Consider the following 7,868-nt stretch of genomic DNA (forward strand, 5'->3'; position numbering starts at 1 on the left):
CACTATTCCTTCAAACATACCCATTTTTGCTTTCCGAGATAATGTTCTCGACTTCTACACATTCTTCAAGGCTCCCAGAATTTTTGCCCCCTCCCCCACCCTATGATCCACTTCCGCTTCCATGGTTCCATCCGCTGCCAGATCCACTCCCAGATATCTAAAACACTTTACTTCCTCCAGTTTTTCTCCATTCAAACTTACCTCCCAATTGACTTGACCCTCAACCCTACTGTACCTAATAACCTTGCTCTTATTCACATTTACTCTTAACTTTCTTCTTTCACACACTTTACCAAACTCAGTCACCAGCTTCTGCAGTTTCTCACATGAATCAGCCACCAGCGCTGTATCATCAGCGAACAACAACTGACTCACTTCCCAAGCTCTCTCATCCCCAACTGACTTCATACTTGCCCCTCTTTCCAAAACTCTTGCATTCACCTCCCTAACAACCCCATCCATAAACAAATTAAACAACCATGGAGACATCACACACCCCTGCCGCAAACCTACATTCACTGAGAACCAATCACTTTCCTCTCTTCCTACACGTACACATGCCTTACATCCTCGATAAAAACTTTTCACTGCTTCTAACAACTTGCCTCCCACACCATATATTCTTAATACCTTCCACAGAGCATCTCTATCAACTCTATCATATGCCTTCTCCAGATCCGTAAATGCTACATACAAATCCATTTGCTTTTCTAAGTATTTCTCACATACATTCTTCAAAACAAACACCTGATCCACACATCCTCTACCACTTCTGAAACCACACTGCTCTTCCCCAATCTGATGCTTTGTACATTCCTTCACCCTCTCAATCAATACCCTCCCATATAATTTACCAGGAATACTCAACAAACTTATACCTCTGTAATTTGAGCACTCACTCTTATTCCCTTTGCCTTTGTACAATGGCACTATGCACGCATTCCGCCAATCCTCAGGCACCTCACCATGAGTCATACATACATTAAATAACCTTACCAACCAGTCAATAATACAGTCACCCCTTTTTTAATAAATTCCACTGCAATACCATCCAAACCTGCTGCCTTGCCCACTTTCATCTTCCGCAAAGCTTTTACTACCTCTTCTCTGTTTACCAAATCATTTTCCCTAACCCTCTCACTTTGCACACCACCTCGACCAAAACACCCTATATCTGCCACTCTGTCATCAAACACATTCAACAAACCTTCAAAATACTCACTCCATCTCCTTCTCACATCACCACTACTTGTTATCACCTCCCCATTTGCACCCTTCACTGAAGTTCCCATTTGCTCCCTTGTCTTACGAACTTTATTTACCTCCTTCCAGAACATCTTTTTATTCTCCCTAAAATTTAATGATACTCTCTCACTCCAACTCTCATTTGCCCTCTTCTTCACCTCTTGCACCTTTCTCTTGACCTCCTGTCTCTTTCTTTTATACATCTCCCATTCAATTGCATTTTTTCCCTGCAAAAATCGTCCAAATGCCTCTCTCTTCTCTTTCACTAATAATCTTACTTCTTCATCCCACCACTCACTACCCTTTCTAATCAACCCACCTCCCACTCTTCTCATTCCACAAGCATCTTTTGCGCAATCCATCACTGATTCCCTAAATACATCCCATTGCTCCCCCACTCCCCTTCCATTGTTCTCACCTTTTTCCATTCTGTACTCAGTCTCTCCTGGTACTTCCTCACACAAGTCTCCTTCCCAAGCTCACTTACTCTCACCACTCTCTTCACCCCAACATTCATATATATATATATATATATATATATATATATATATATATATATATATATATATATATATATATATATATATATTCCTATATATATATATTGTTTAATTTGTTTGTGGATGGGGTTGTTAGGGAGGTGAATGCAGGAGTTTTGGAAAGAGGGGTGAGTGTACGATCTGTTGTGGATGATAGGGCTTGGGAAGTGAGTCAGTTGTTGTTTGCTAGTGATTCAGCGCTGATGGCTGGTTTGGGTGAGAGACTGCATATGTTGGTGACTGAGTTTGGTGGAATGTGTGAGACAGGAAAGCTGAGAGTGGTGTGAATAGGAGCAGGGTTGTTGGGTTCAGTAAGGTGGAGGGACAGGTAAATTGGGAGGTGAGTTTGAATGGAGAGAGGCTGGAGGAAGTGAAGTGTTGTAGATATCTGGGAGTGGATTTGGCAGTGGATGGAACCATGGAAGCGGAAGTTAATCACAGGGTGGGGGAGGGGGCGAGGGCTCTGAGAGCATTGGAGTGTTTGTGGAAGGCGAGACACGTTGTCTCAGAGAGCAGAGGTGGGTGTGTTTGTGGGATGGTGGTTCTAACAATGTTTTGTGGTTGTGGGGCATGGGCTATGGATGGGTTGCGCGGAGGAGGGTGGTTGTGTTGGAGGTGAGATGTTTGTGGACAATATGTGATGTGAGGTGGTTTGATCGAGTAGGTGGTTGGGGGGTGGGAGGGGTGTGTGATGGTGGAAAGAGTGTGTTTGAGAGAACAGAGGAGGGTGTATTGAAGTGGTTTGGTTACGTAGAGGGAGGGATTGACAAGGAGGATATGTGTGTCAGAGGTGGAGGGAATGGGGAGAGGTGGGACACCGTGTTGGTAGGGGGGTGGAGTGAAAGGGGTTTTGAGCGATCGGGTCCTGAACATGCAGGTGGGTGAGAGGATGTGGGGAATGGAGTGAGTTGGAGCAATGTCGGCATGCTGTCGGTGGATTGAACCAGGGCATGTGAAACGTCTGGGATGGGCCATGGAGGGTTTTGTGGGGCCTGGATGTGGAAAGGGAGCTGTGGTTTTGGTGCATTGCACATGACAGCTGGAGACTGAGTGTGAATGAATATGGCCTTTATTGTCTTTTCCTACCACCACCTTGCGCACATGTGGGGGAGGGGGGTGCCATTTCATGTGTAGTTGGTTGGTGGCGGGAATGGATGAAGGCAGTGTGTATGAATATGTACATGTGTATATGTGTATGTGTGTGTGTGTGCGTTGCAATGTATAGGTGTGTATATGTGCGTGTGTGGGCGTTTATGTATATACACACGCACATATACATACCTATACATCTCAACGTATACATATATATTTACATAAAAACATATACATATATGCACATGTACATAATTCATACTGTCTGCCTTATTAATATCCGTCGCCACCCCGCCACGCATGAAATGACAATAATCGTGTGATGCAGCAGCTTGCCGAGTATTGCGTGGTGTAGCTCACGGTGTGGGCACACAAGTAACCAGCCCTCGGGGGCAAAAACCAAAGTTATACTCACAGAAGAGGGAAAGTGAACCAAAATTATGGCGCAGGGCAAGGTGGTCAAGTTTGGAAGTTAGCCTGTGACATATTCACCATTTCTGCTTTAGCGAGATAGCATCAAAAATAGATGACTGAGCCTCAAAAGGAAAAATTCTCATTTGGCCAGCATCTCTGTCCCTTCTTATGGAAAAGTAAAACAGAAAGGGATTAACAACTGCTCTTTCATCAATGAAAGGGAAAAGTAGATGTACTTTTATATTCTTATTAATAATGTAACATTTTGATTAGTAATGTAACTTTTATATTCTAATTAATAATTGTTACGACCTCACCCCTTCCTTTAAGGGTGCATAATCAGCCCATAGGCCCATTAAGATATGCATACACTTTTCTAGCCTTACTCTTAAATTTACTCTGCACCAACATAGCCCAGTCACGTTCATCCCATTCTTTGATAGTTGCAAGTTTTTCAAATTGAATAAAGTAGTCCTCAGCTTCTTCTACAAACTCAGGTAACTGACTTACTCCTCCATCTTTATCTCCATTTTTTTCTTCTTGTACCTGTTCTCTCCTCTATTTCTACTTGCCAAAGTCTTACTTCTTTATCTGTCTGTATTCTCTCTTTTTCTGCTTCTACCTTTATTCTCTTTTTCTATCTATTTTTTTCCACCTGTATTCTTTTTCTACCTGTATTCTCTTTTTCTGCCTGTATTCTTTTTTCTGCCTGTATTCTCTCCTTTTCTGCCTGTATTCTCTCCTTTTCTGCCTGTATTCTTCCTTTTCCTACCTGTGTTCTCTTTTTCTACCTGTATTTTCTCTTTCTACCTGAATTCTCTTTCTACCTGAATTCTTTTTCTGCCTCTAGCTGTATTTTCTTAAGTTCAAATTCTAACCTCAGTCTCTCTATTGTCACTTTTTCTCTTATCTGTCCATTATCATCTCCACTATTTTCATCATCTTCAGATTCCTTCAGTATTGACAAGGACACCAAATGATCAATTCATTCTCTGTGCTTATCACTTTTGATATGTGTCCTCAGAGAAATTCCATAATGATAATCTGCCACCTGGTTCAGTTCATCTTTATTACACTGATACAGAAAATGTATATCGTGGGTTTCACTAAACTTAATGTTACTGCCATGTTTAACCAAAATGTAAATACAAGTATGAACACTTGTTTTGAGAGATCTTTTCCACTATTACTTGTTTTGAGAGATCTTCTCCAGTATATTACAAGAGAGCACACTAGAGTATTAACCCGCAACACTTCAGTACTGCTTGGTTACGTACATATGATTTCAGTTTTACTCCCAGTATGCATTATTCAGCTTCTGGATGGTTGGTTTTACATCATCTTTCCTGGACAGCAAGTTTCACATATTCAAATCCCGGACAGCAGGTCCCCATATTACGACCTCACCCCTTCCTTTAAGAGAATCTGTGTCTAGCCCAAATCTCTCTGTTAACAGAAGCCAGTATTTCAGAGGTCTGTCTTAATGGGCCTTTGGGCTGACTGTACAGCACGGGAATCGAGGAGAATTAGGCAATGGCAAAATTTGGGGGTGGTTCCCGTACAGGTTCACCCAAGGCATTTATAAGTGCAGGAAGAGCACTGTAAAGTTGATCAGCTTGGGATTACTTTATTTACTTCTCAACTTTCTTAATGGTTATCTCAAACTCATACAAGATTTCAGGTGTTTCCGCCAGTGATCATCTGCCTCACTCACCAGTTCCTGATGTGCAGCAGAGTCTGAGGGGTACCCTTTGAGATGGGGCAAGTCATGTTCGAGTCGTGACTAAGCAATCTGTTCTTAATAATTTTTGAAGCAAGAGAAATTAGTTAATACAAAAATTTCTAGCTTGTTTCTCTTTCCCTTATGGCTGCATCAAAAAGTGTGGACACTTCTTAAAACATCATTTATTTCACCATGCATGTTGCTCATCGGTGCAGATTTCAACACTCCATGAAATTCGCTAAGACAAAATGTTGCTTAAAGAAACCATATATGCTGACTTTACTGGGTCAAAATCTTTTACTTCCTGTCGCACGTATTCGCTTTACCTGATCATCCACAACATACAGTATTAAAGGAACCTACAAGTTCTCCCAAGGGTAACGGGAGGAGGATATCTTCCTGCAAGTGCACAGAATGCACAACACTTTAACAGCATTCAATCTAACATAATATACTATACAGCTTTGCCATTGCCTCCTTAGACTAAGTATACATTTCTCCTGCCTTGGCTTCCTTTCGTAACATTCACATGTGTCAAAGTAACTCAACTCTCAAATGTAACAAAACTATCGTATGGTTGTATTTCATAACTTCAGAAAAGGGGAACATCTTTTTCACTGTGAATGGAGGTAACTTAATTTGCATATTTTTTGAAACCATATCTAAATCCTTCAAACCTGATCGAAATCTAATCGTCTGACCTAACCACTATCCATCTCCAGTACAGTATCAGAAAGATGTTTTCACCAGCTTACACTGGGCTACACACTTCAGGGAGGTGTTAACACACCTGCCAACTGTACTGTAGACAGGAAAAATAAAGAAAGTTCCCTTTGCCAAATGACGTAATGCACCCTCTGATCTGTCATGCAAAGCTGTGCGAGACATAAATGAGGCAGATCGGTACACCAATCAGCATCACCGGCAGCAATGATGGTTGGCCACGCAGTTGATCAGTCGTACTTCTATTCGTGAATTTCAAGGCTAAATGTCATGTGGGAACTTAAGAGTACAGTCCGGGTCTTTAAGCTCATAAAAAAAAAGCAGGCAAATAGGCCAAACAGCCGAAATAAGGCAATAATTATTTTACTTAGAAAATAATAGTCATTTTGCATTATATTATAGCAGTATTAGTAAAATAAATAACTACACTAATCATTATGAAGCAAAAATAGCTAATTGTTATTAGTTTTCTTAATGAAAACTTTGCCGCTGCTTTGACTGGAAATGCGAAAAAGACAAAAATCACCACAATCTACATCACAGAAAAACATCAATTTCTCCAATTTTCCCATCATAACACCTTGTTAGAAAATATAGGAACAAACAGCAGTTTTTTGCACATCTTAAAAACTCGTAAGTTCTCAAACTAGAAACTACATTTCCTTAAAAAAAATATATATATATATAAAATCACTGGTTTCAGAACAAAATTCTCACATTCAGCCTCCTAAAATACGGACGACAGAACTGCGACTTTTTAACATCAGGAAAACTCGACTTCATGACAAACTTTTTCCTTTCTAACGAATATTGAGATTGCCGACGGGAAGCTTAGTAGACGAAGTACTGAAAAGTTTCGAAGTTTTGAAAAAGAAAGACTTGTATATCACCGATTTGTCGCATATTACAAAATAGTGCTCCATCTACATACGATACCGCTACCAAACTTTTACTAAACTATTAAATTCAAAGACTCCCGTAGTGTATCGTTTAGCGTTCCTGACCGTGACGCATTCACGGGCCGGCCTGGGTAGAACACAGGCTCGAATCCTGGTTGTGGCAGTCCGTCTACCGTCAACCCAGCTGTTCATTTACTGAAGTGTAATTCCCGCGCACAAACATGCGTAAATAAACATTCTGCTTTCAAAGATCACATTTTCCCCACGAAGCCTTCCCGGCTGGCCACTGAACTTGTCTCCATCAGCATGTAAGAAGGATCATGACTGGTCTCAAGTTGATTTAAGTTCGTCTTTCATCCAATGGAAAATCGTCTATTGTTTATTACTTTTTATGGCTCAATGAACTCAAGTTATTGCCAAAAAAGAACCCAGGTATTATTAAGTTGGGAGATGAGTATGCAATACCTTTGATAATTATACAAAGTTTTTCAGCTTGAAGGTCATTATCATTTTCGTTGCAACAAGACACATCGGATATATGCATCAAAAAAACATCTTACACATTACATGTATATCGATTACTAGTTATGAATTTACAGAGAGAAAGTACACATCAGATAGGTGATTACATATTCATGTTGATGTAAGACTACATGCAAGGTGGTGCACATCATATGCACGATTCGCTACCATGAACAGTTATAGGAGGATCAACAGCACTGCCTGCCTGCCACCTGGCATGACGCCACACGTATGCCGTAGATGATCATATCCCCCGCTAGACTACCACAGCAGATATTATACCATACTTCTTGCTGTATTCCTGAAATAAATACTTCAGCACAAGAGGACCAAGGCGACCCCAGAAGGTTAAAAACCTACAACAGATCAGGAGAGGCTCAACTACTTGTGGTCAGATACGAAGCTGATCAAGTTTAATTGAACTAAAGCCAAGACGATGAGGATGGGACAACGTGAAACATAGAGTGCCATTCTCCTCCCAGATCATCGCATCATGGGGATCGTTAAGGTCAATTTCTTATTTGTTCTTATCAAGATTGCTTCTAAGCTCATGGACATAGAGATGTCCAGAAAGATATCTACTGAATACACTCAAGCCAACCACAGCGTGCACCATCCGTCTGCCCAACTGGTCCACAGGCAGGCCAGTTGCCAGGGGTAATATCCACACAGGAAGAGAAGAAACATGATACTGCAAGTTGTAAATATATA

This window comes from Panulirus ornatus, chromosome 32, assembly GCF_036320965.1.
Source record: "Panulirus ornatus isolate Po-2019 chromosome 32, ASM3632096v1, whole genome shotgun sequence".
Lineage (NCBI taxonomy): Eukaryota > Metazoa > Arthropoda > Malacostraca > Decapoda > Palinuridae > Panulirus > Panulirus ornatus.